General features: G+C 39.1%; 1 pseudogene; it reads right to left on the bottom strand.

Annotated features, from left to right (window-relative positions):
• Positions 1–834: 834 nt before the first annotated feature.
• Positions 835–3,010, bottom strand: LOC102855670 (annotated as a pseudogene).
• Between the last annotated feature and the right edge of the window lie 7,653 nt (positions 3,011–10,663).

Genomic DNA, 10,663 nt, shown 5'->3' with positions numbered 1-10,663 from the left:
AATCTAATGTCACAAGTAATTGTTGGATGCAGTTTCATCCAAGATGACCTAGAATGTAGTTGTCCATGTTCATGCAATTCATGTTAAAAATATCTGAAAAGATTCCCTATTTTTACGCTGTCATCTCCATTCTCTCAGCAAAGTTTTCTGTTTTGCCTGATCCTTTTCTTTTTCTAAAGCACAAATGTGCTCTTCAAAGCAAATTAATGCATCTTCTTTGTCCATGCTTTGTAACTCCTCATCTTCTGCAACAGTTGGATTATCCACCAAATATTGTTGAGCTTCAGACCACATAGCAGAGTATATTACATTAGTCATGTTACCAAGAATATTTTTTAAGGCTTCCCAGTTTCTCTTCTGCAACTGCTTTGCTTGTTCCTTTTCTTTTTATGAAAGAGAAAAACCAAAACATCTTCATAGACTTCAAGATGGTCATGTTCTGATACTGCATTCCAGACTTCCATCTCTCCGAACATTTGCTCTGCTTTTTTGTATCTGGTTGTAGAAGTCATTTTTTTCATGATATTTAAGAAAATACTGAAAGGATTCTTCAGCTTCTTTGTATTTTGATCCTGCCCCTTCTTTTTCTTTTTTCTCAATTTGGGCTGTATAAGCATTAAAAGGTCTGCTTCTTTTCACTAAACTTTGCTAAAACACTTTATTCTGGATCATTAATGATCATTTTTGTAGCTTGCTTCTATGAAGTACTAGATGGGACTTGCTCTTCTTTAAATTTTAAAAGCCTGCTTTGCTTCTTCCTTTGTATTTCAGGTATACAGGTTTTTTTTTTTTTTTAGTGGCTGGCTTTCTTCCTCTTCTTTTTTGGGAGTAAAGTCAGCTAAAGTTTCCTGATTCTGTACTACTGGATACTTCAACACTTTGCTCTTGAATAAACAGGGGTACTACTAGAAAGTTGTGCTCGTCCTTCAGCTGAAATAGTTAACTGTATAGGTTCAGGAGCAACTGGAACTGTTCCACTGACAGTATTAGAAGTAGAAGTGGAGTGTTTGGCATTAGCTGCTGCTGCCTCTGCAGCAGCCTTAGAGCTCATTGTTGTTGAAATTGCTGTTTTAAGAACCGGGACTGCTGATGTAGTAGTGGACCCTTTTTGCTTACCGCTTTCCTCAGCTTTGATCATCCCATGCAGGTCTGATTTTGTAATAAGATACCAGCAACAATAGTATTCTGGTATCCTTCAAGATCCTCAAGTTCTTTAGGTTTGGTCCAGTGTGATTCTTTTGTTTGAGAATTGTAATAGTAAGGCTTTCCCAAGTCAGATTTGTATTCCTTTCACAGACGTTTAGATAACAGTTGCTCAGCAGGTGTTTTAAGATCATCTGGTTTCTCCCAAGTAGACTGCTTTGCTTCAGTATTTTAATAGTAAGTCCTTCATTTACGTTCTGACCATATTGATTTTGTGCCAAATGTAGTGTCTGCTGCTACACCCATATAATTTACTCCTGGTGGTAAGACAGACTGCAGGGAAGCCTGAGACATATGAGACATCATCATCCCAGGCATTACTGAAGACATCATTCCAGGCATTTGTCCCATTGGTGGTCCTCCCATAGGGGACACCATTCCAAGAGGTACAGGTGGAATATTTGCTCTCTGACCATGGGGTGCATCCCCATAGGAGCAGAATACATGCCAGGGTATCTCATCGAGGACTATCTCCTCAGGATGCCGTCAGAAGACACCCAAGAGCTGGAGCAAAGGCTTGAGTTGGGCAATCTCTTCTCCCCGTTTCCTGGAACCCTGCAACAGAGGAAGGCTCTCCATTTCACTCACCATGAGGCCTCCACGCTCGGCTCATGTCCTCAGCCTCATTGTCGGGCTCAGACTCCATTATTATTTTTAAGATAATGTCTCTGAAATTTAGTGCCTTTGAGGGAGAAGGAAAGTCTCCTGCTGAATCTTCTTTTAGTTATTGATTTAGTTGTGTGCCTTCTCTTCATGGAGGGTCAAGGAATTTCCCTGTCCATGAAATAATTCATGGCAATGTTGGGGGATAGAAAAATTGCCCATTTGGTATTTGAATCTACTAAAGTTATTGCCTTTGATTTTTTGGTTTGAGAGCTCTTTTTAGGTTGATGGGCATGGATTTTAGTAACAAAAATTTCACAGAAGTAGGAAAGCTCCAAGAGTCTGGTCTTTGTACTATCACACAAAAACATACCTTAAGTCTGTAAAATGTTTCATGACCATCCCGAACCTAGTATGCAGACTACAGCAAGTTTTGAAATAATATCAGGGACACACACACACACACACACACACACACACACACACACAAGCAGTCGTGGAAATAGCATCACTTATCTTCCTGGTTGTTTTTGTGGTGTACCATAGAGTCAGAACCCATCCATAGCTGACCCTCTCTCAGGTTTTCAGAGGCAGTTAATCACACAAGATGTGATTGAGTCATCAACAAAAGGGTTAAATCTGGGTAGTAAGGAGTTTTAAAAGCAGCACCCTCCCAAGGGGAAATTAAATCAAGGGTGTTTTAAAAGCTTTTAAAAGTTAAATTTTCATATATGTCTTAGAAGGATTCTCTAAGGCACCTTCAACACCACCCAGTATATACTTGTCTTGAAGGGCTTTTTATTTTGTTTCTCTTGCTTTGTGTTGAACATTGTTTTTTCTGGGAACTCAGAAAACTGTTACGTGGGAGTTGAATTTTTTCGCCCCCTAGTTCCATGAGTCTTTTATTTCTTATTTCTTTATGAGTTAAACCAGCTCTTTTATTATGAGATTATAGGGACCTCTCTTCACTCGAGTATTATATGGACTCATTCATTCTCATTCATTGCTGTCAAGTCAGGACTGATTCAGACCTGAAACTCCATGGTATTTCTGAGGCCAGATAAGAGGAGATTGTCCATCTTTCTTCCATGAAACTTCCAGGGGATTCAAATCACCAGAGATGCCACTTTTAGGTTAGCAGTGCAACCCCCTATCCACTAGGCCTCCAGAGCTCCCTTACGGACTCACTCTCACACGCTGCCATCCAGTGTCAGTTCAGACTCAAAGCTGACTCTCCCACGGTTTTTTTCAGAGACTGTAAATTGCAAGGGAGGAAATTGTTTATCTTTCTCCCGCTGAGCAATTTGTGGATTTGAACTACCCACCACTGTGTTGAAAGTGTAACATCCTACATGCTAGTCCACCAGACTGCTATAATTCTTATTACTTGCCCTCAAGTAGGAAGTGATCCATAGCTGATCCTTCAGTGGGTTTTCAGAGGTGGAAAATTCCCTGGGAGGAGATTGCTCCTTGCCTTCTTGTATGGAACAGCTGGATGGATTTGAACCTCATTCTTTGGGACTGCAGCACAATTTCTTACCACTAAACCACTAGAGCTAGTTAATACAAATTGGTTCTTCCAGATTGGGAAACTTTATAGGGATTCTAAATTTTCCTCAGTACATTCCTTAAAGAATAAAGAGAAAAAGATGTGATGAAAAGAAATTTCAGATAGAGGGCCAGAGGAAGCAGCTGCACAGTTCTTACAAGTTTGAACAGGCCAAGCTGTCACTGACTGGGGAACAAGAAGCAGGGACATGTGCCTGTTGTGATTATTTAGTCAGGTTAGGAAATCTTGAAGTTGTACCTTACAGCGAGGCAGTTTTTGCTGTCTTCCTGTCTTTTGGATATCTCCTGTTACCAATCAAAAAAACAATTCCATTTTTGTTGCAGTCAGAATGTCTGCTGCCGTCAGACTCCTCCTCAGTCCCCTAGGATTGCAGATACACTCTTTCCCACACTAAGACTATAAACAAAACTTCTCTGCACAAAGACAGCAAACATATGTGTGACTTTTGTTAAAACTTGCGCCAGAGACTGGAAAACACATGAAATAGAAAAGAAAAAAGAAAATTCTGAGCTTTACTAGCTGCTTATGGTAGAAAAGTGTAATTTACTAGGAGAAGATAAAATAGATGAATGGGACCCTCTAAGAATCAAATCCCCATGCACATCCAAAAACTTCTCCAACAGGGTAAAAAGGGAAGCCACAGACTAGGAAAAAGTATTTGGTAATGCCATAACAGATAAGGGACTTATATCCAGAATTTATAAAATACTTGAGCACCACAACAAGATAAAGGTAAATAATCCAGTCGAAAAATGGGCACAGGATATGAACAGATACTTCACCAAAGAAGATATTCAGATGGCTAACAAGCACATGAAGAAATGTTCAAAATCCCTAGCTCTAAGAGAGATGCAAATCAAAACAACTATGAGATATCATCTCACGCTAGTCAGAACAACAAGCAACAAATGCTGGCAAGGTTGTGGAGAAACTGGAACCCTTGTTCACTGTTGGTGGGAGCGTAAAATGGTGCAGCCACTGTGGAAGGCAGTGTGACACTTTCTCAAAATGTTGCAAATAGAGATACCATTTGACCCAGCAATTCCACTACTGGGAATATACCCCAGAGAGATCATAACTGACATCCAAGCAGATATTTACACACACATGTTTATCGCTGCTTTGTTCACAATAGCAAGGAGTTGCAAACAACCCAAGTGCCCATCAACAAACGAATGGATAGAGAAGCTTTGGTATATTCACTCAATGGAATACTATGCTGCATTGAAAAACAAAGAACTCATGAAATATTACTCAAAACCCTGGAGGACATTATGATGAGAGAAGTATCTAAGTCACAAAAGGACAAATACGGTATGGTGCCACTGTTGTAAAGCAGGACTGACATTGCGGTTGCGGGGAGACTGTGAAAGACTGGTTAAATTATGTATACTGCATTGAAACAGATGAGGGAAAAACCTGTTTAAAAGGGATATGTGATTAGGTGTTTTTGTCATGACAGGAGTCCAGAGTGAAGTCTGCATAGTGGAGTGGACCTGGGGGGAGGGATTGTAAAACAATGAAATAATTTTTCTTTTACTTTTCAAAGAAGGGATTGTACTGGGGGTGGGGTTAGGAGGGGATAATAGTGCAACAATGATATAGTGGAAATCCAAAGTCTCTGTAAATTTTCATTGAAATGAGTAATAAAAAAGAAAAAGGGGAAAAAAAGCACACAAAAAAGAATGCAGAAATAAAAGAAGAGAAAAAAAGTGTAATTTAAACTCTTTTGTAGACTTCTAGCTGGAAAAGTGTAACTGCTGTTGTTCGGTGCCGTCAAGTTGAGTATGATTCATAGCGATCCTCTGAAAGACAGACCTCTGCTGTCCTGTCATTCTCATCATCTTTGACTCACTTGAGCTCCTTGCTTCAGCCACTGTGTCAATCCATCTGGTTTAGGGTCTTCCTATCCTTCACTGACCCTCCACCTTTCTATGCATAATGTGCCTTTCCAAAGAATAGCCTCTCCTAGCAACATGTCCAGAGTATGTGGGACAAACTTTGTCTACCGTTGCTTTAAAGGAGCACTCCGGCTACACCTTTACCAAGACTTACCTGTTCTTTTAGTACTCCGTGAGCTATTAAGTACTTTTCTCCAATACCACAACTCAAAGGCGTCAATTCTTTTTCTGTTATCCTGGTTCAATGTCCAGCTCTTCGAAGTATAGCAAGTAGCTGAAAAGATCCTGGCCTGAATCAGGCATTCCTTAGTTTTCAAACTGACACTATTAACTCTTCACTTACATCTCAACAGCAAGAAGACAAAAGTCCTTAACACTGGGCCAATAGGCAACATCATGATAGATGGAGAAAGGATTTAAACTTCATCTTACTTGCATCTACAATCAATATTGTTGGTACCACTAGTTAGAGGATCAGAAAATGTATTGCTCTGGGCAAGTTTGCTGTTAGGGACCTCTCCAAAATACTGAAGAGAAGTATTATTATAAAAGAAGAAAATCTCCGTGCATTAAAATATTGAAGTGATTAGTATCAGCTGCTATACACTTTCACTGAAGAATCAGATTCTAGCTTGGAAATGCCAACTCTAGTTTGGAGTGCTTTCTTTTCTGAAAATCCAGAAAATGAAAAATAACCAAACCAAGCCAAAACCAACACCCAAATAACTTTAATTGCAGTCCAGTTAGAATTGACTCATAACTGACCCTCCCGTGGGTTTTCAGAGGTTGTAAATCACCCAGATGGATATTGTCCATTTTTCTCCTGAGGAGCAGCTGGCGGATACGAACCACTAGCCTGAATTTGGCAGCACAACTCATTATCTACTAGGCCACCAGAGAGTAGCCTTTAATGTAAAAGATCTAGTTCTAGGACTGTCAGCATCTGAAAACATCCTGTCTTTACAAATGCAACTGAATATGTAATATTCAACTAAAGGAAAAGAGAGATAGAAGTAAACCCTTAGTAGACTTTGAAAGATTCTGATGAAAAGATCTCAGAGCCTAAAGAGGCTGAGGAAAGGGATTTAAACTAAAAGAACATGAGCAGTTGTGTTGATGCTCTAAGCTCTTGAACTTTCGATTTCCGATAGTGCTACCAAAATATTAATGAGAAGAAAAACCTCAAGACTCTGAAATTAAATGCAAAGTGGTTTGTTGTAGGAAAATCTATTAATGAAAGAGGAAGTAAGGATTAAGATGTTCTCAGTACAATGTTACCCCCCCCACAGACCACCCAGTGCTTGATTTTATCAACTGCTTTTGCTATATCAATGAAGATGATCATGTGATTATTTTCTTTGGTTTTATTCATGTGATGAAGTACTTCGATCAATTTTTTATATTAACCACCTTTGCATTTCTAGTATAAGTCCTACTTGATTGTGATATATGATTTTCTTAATATATTGTTGAATTCCGTCTGCTAGAATTTTGTTAGGATTTTTTGGTCAGCATGCATAAGGGATGGTTTATAGTTTTCCTTTTGTTGCTGTTATGGTGCTCTTTTTGGTATCAAGATGATATTGGCTTCATAGAATGATGTAGGGAGTATTTTTTTAATTTAAGAGCTTGAGTAGAATTTATATCAACTCTACTCCGAATGTTTGGTAAAGTCTTCAGTGCAGCTTTCTGGGCTGGGGCTCTTTTCTTGTTTGGGAGTTTGAGGACATCCTCAATCTCTTCTTTTGTAGGTCAATTTAGACATTTAACCTCTGTTCTTGGACTTTTAAAGACCTTTCAGCTTGAAGGCTTATCTTCAAGCACTGTATCAGATAATGTCCCAACATTCTTCATAGAATTTTCAAGGATCTATTCTTTTAGAAGTGGATGGCCAATCCTGATTCTTAGTCTGGAAACTCCACTGAAGTCTGTCCACCATGGATGATCCTGATGGCCTTTTGGAATACTGGTGGCTTAGCTTCCGAAACACAGCAACATGCAATCTACCACAGTATGACAAATTGACAGATGAGTGGAGATCCTGATGATGGCACAGAATAGGCAAAGGCTCCAGTCTGTTCTCTTAGGGTCCTCGTGAGTCATAGTTAACTTGACAACCTCTAAATACAACACCTGTAGTTTATTATTATCTTCTTTATAGCAGTTGGATCTATTGCAATGCTCCAGTGTTATTTCTTGTTTTGATTATTCATTCATTCTAGATTTTTTCTTTTGTTAGTCCAAATAGTAACTTGTCTATTTTATTGATCCTATCAAACAACTAATTTCTATTATTATTGATGGCATTGTTCATAGGTTTTTTATTATAGTTATTTCTGCTCTGCTCTTTCTTATGGTAGCTTTGAACTTTTGCTTTTTTTCCGGTTGTTCAAGTTATTGAGTTTGAATATTGATTTTAGACTTTTCTTCTTTCTTTTTTAACTATTTTATTGTGATTTTAATAAAAATTTACAGAAAAGTTGGACATTCATTCATTCATTCATTCATTTTAGCACATTTCCTTGTTTCTCCTCCCTTTCCCACTTCCAGTTAACTTTTTAAATTTATATTTTTTTTCCTTTCTCTGCACATTTCCCCATCCCTCCCTCCGCCCACCCAGCAATACACATCTTGTTCCAAATTGTTGTCATATGTATAATGCCTAACTTTTTATGCCTCTCGGACAGTTCTTCCCCTCTTTTGTTCTACTGTAGTGTTTGTTATCCACTTTTTTCTCATTCTTTGCCCATCCCCCATCTTATTTTATAACAGTGGTGCTATACAGTATTTATCCTTTTTTCACTAAAATATTTCACTCTGCATAATGTCCTCTAGGCTCCTGCATGTTGCACTATTCTTTATGAGTTCTCTGTTTTTTAATGCTGTATAATATTCCATAGTTCCAATGTATCATAGTTTTTCTATCCATTCATTTATTGATGGGCACTTGGATTGCTTCCATCTCTTTGCTCTTGTGAATAATGCAACAATAAACATAGGTGTGCACACGTCAGTTTGAGTTATAGCTGTGGTTTCTTTAGAGTATACTCCCAGTAGTAGAATTGCTGGGTCAAATGGTCTATCTACCACCAACTTTTTGAGAAAGTGGCACACTACCTTCCATAGAGGCTGTACCATTTTACACTGCTACTAGCAGTGAAGAAGAGTTCCAATTTCTCTACCACCTCACCAGCATTTGTTGTTTGTTCTCTTGCTGAACTTTATTACTGTTGCTGCGATGAGACTATATCTCAGTTATTTTGAGACCTTTCTTCATTTTTAACGTATCTATTTAGAGATTGATATTGTTAACAGCTTCAGTTTGCTTGGCTCCACAATCAACACTATTGGTATCAGCAGCCAGGAAATTAGAAGACTAATTGAATTGGGAAAGTCTACTGTCAGAGACCTCTTCAAAGTACTGAAGAGCAATGTTGTTACTTCGGAGACAAAAGTGCACCTGAATCAGGCCATGGTCTTTGCAATCACTAGCTATGCATCAGAAAGCTGGACAATGACTAGAGATGATAGACGGAGAATTGATGGCTTTGCACTGTAGAGCTGGAGAAGAGTATTGAATATACCATGGACTGCTAAAAGAACAAACAAGTTTGTCCTAGAAAGGGTGAAGCCGGGCTTTTCCTTGGAGGCAAGGATTCTGAAGCTTTATCTGACATACTTTAGACATGTTGCAAGGCAGGACCAATCCTTGGAGAGGGATGTCATGCTTGGGAGTGTAGAGGGACAGCACAGGAGATGAAGACCCTCAATGAGATGGATTGATTCAGTGACTGAAGTAATGGGAGTAGGTGTGTCAGAGACAATATGATTGGCAGAGTACAGAGCAGGGTTTAGGGCTGTTGTACATAGATAGGGTCACTATGAGTCACAGGCAACTCAATGGCACATAATACAACAACAACAACAATTTATGGCTATAAGTTTTCCACTGAGCACTGCCAAAATTTTGGTATGTCATATTTTCACTATTGTTTGGGGCCAAGTGTTTTAAAATTTCACTTTTTATTTCCTTCCATAAACCCAATAGCTTTTTAGTAATGTGTCAGTTTCCATGTATTTAATTATATTCTTTATGCTTGTTTTAGATTTCTAATTTATGCTGTTGAAGTCAGAAAGGATGCTTCATATAATTTTAGCCTTTTAAAATTCATTAAAACTTACTTTATAGCCTAAAATATGGATTATTCTAGAGAACATTATATGTGCTTTGTATAAAAACGTATTCTGTGTTGTGTTCTGTATGTCTTTGAGGTCCTGTTTCTTAAGAATGTTATGCCTATTTTCTGTACCTTTGTTGATTTTTTTCTAGTTTTTCTATCCATCATAAACAGTGCTCTACATTCTGACCCCATATCAGCAGCTACACTCCAAGATCCTTCACCATCCCCTGCGGCAGGATGGCCAGACCCTCAGTGTGCAACGTAGCTAGACCAGTTCCATCATGCAGAAGCCCCAGACCAACAATTCTGCCTACAACAGCTACACCTAGGGGGCCAACTGAGGTCCCGGTCATGCTCTTCTCCTGGCTCCGTCTTCAGAGAAGGCTTCTCAGCTTGGCAACTATGGAAACAGCATCAAAGAGCAAAAAGGGACATGAGGAGTTTCTGCTGCCTCCCATTCCTGTGGCCCACTCTGCAAGCTTCAGCTTCATGTCTGTCCCATTCCCATACCATCCTAACCCTATTGTAGGCATGTATTATAGGATTTGTAGTTTTTCTTTTTTGTTCCTTTCCCCCCCTTTCATTCAAGATTATGAAGCTTTGCTGTGGGCCCTACGCTTCCTTCTCCTCCTGTTCACACTGGTGGTGGCTGGGTGAAATAGGAAGGGAGACTCTCCCAAATATATATCAGCCTAACAACTCTATGTCTCCTCCTTTATAATTAGGAAAACCAAACAAAGCAACAAAAATGATGTCATGAATATGAACAGCGTTGTCAGATGAATCAGTTGAAGTGTTGTTGTTTTTTTTGTTTTGTTTTTGTACTATGTCCTCAAATTTAATGGATTAAAGTGTCTTATATATTTAAGGGAGCTCTGATGGCTTAGTGAAAAGAAGCTGCGCTGTAATCCCAACGGCACATGGTTTAAGGCGACCAGCTGCTCCTCAGGAGAAGGATATAAAGCAGAGGGAGGGGACCTCCTAAAAAAACCCCAATGCTCTAAATTCTCTTGCTTGTCTTACAGATATATTCATTTTTTCTCTTCAACTGCTTTATAAATTTGGGTGCTCTGGAAATGAGTACGTAAGTGTGTGTGTATATATATATATGTTGTTGTTGTTATGTGCCATCGAGTCGTTTCCGACTCATAGCGACCCTATGCACAACAGCTCTAAACCCTGCTCTATCCTGCGCCAATCGCACC

The sequence above is a fragment of the Elephantulus edwardii genome, unplaced genomic scaffold, assembly GCF_000299155.1.
Source record: "Elephantulus edwardii isolate Elephantulus edwardi_28Jun2011 unplaced genomic scaffold, EleEdw1.0 scaffold00143, whole genome shotgun sequence".
Classification (NCBI taxonomy): domain Eukaryota; kingdom Metazoa; phylum Chordata; class Mammalia; order Macroscelidea; family Macroscelididae; genus Elephantulus; species Elephantulus edwardii.
Note: the sequence above shows the minus strand (reverse complement) of the source record. Positions and strands in the feature narration are given on the sequence as shown.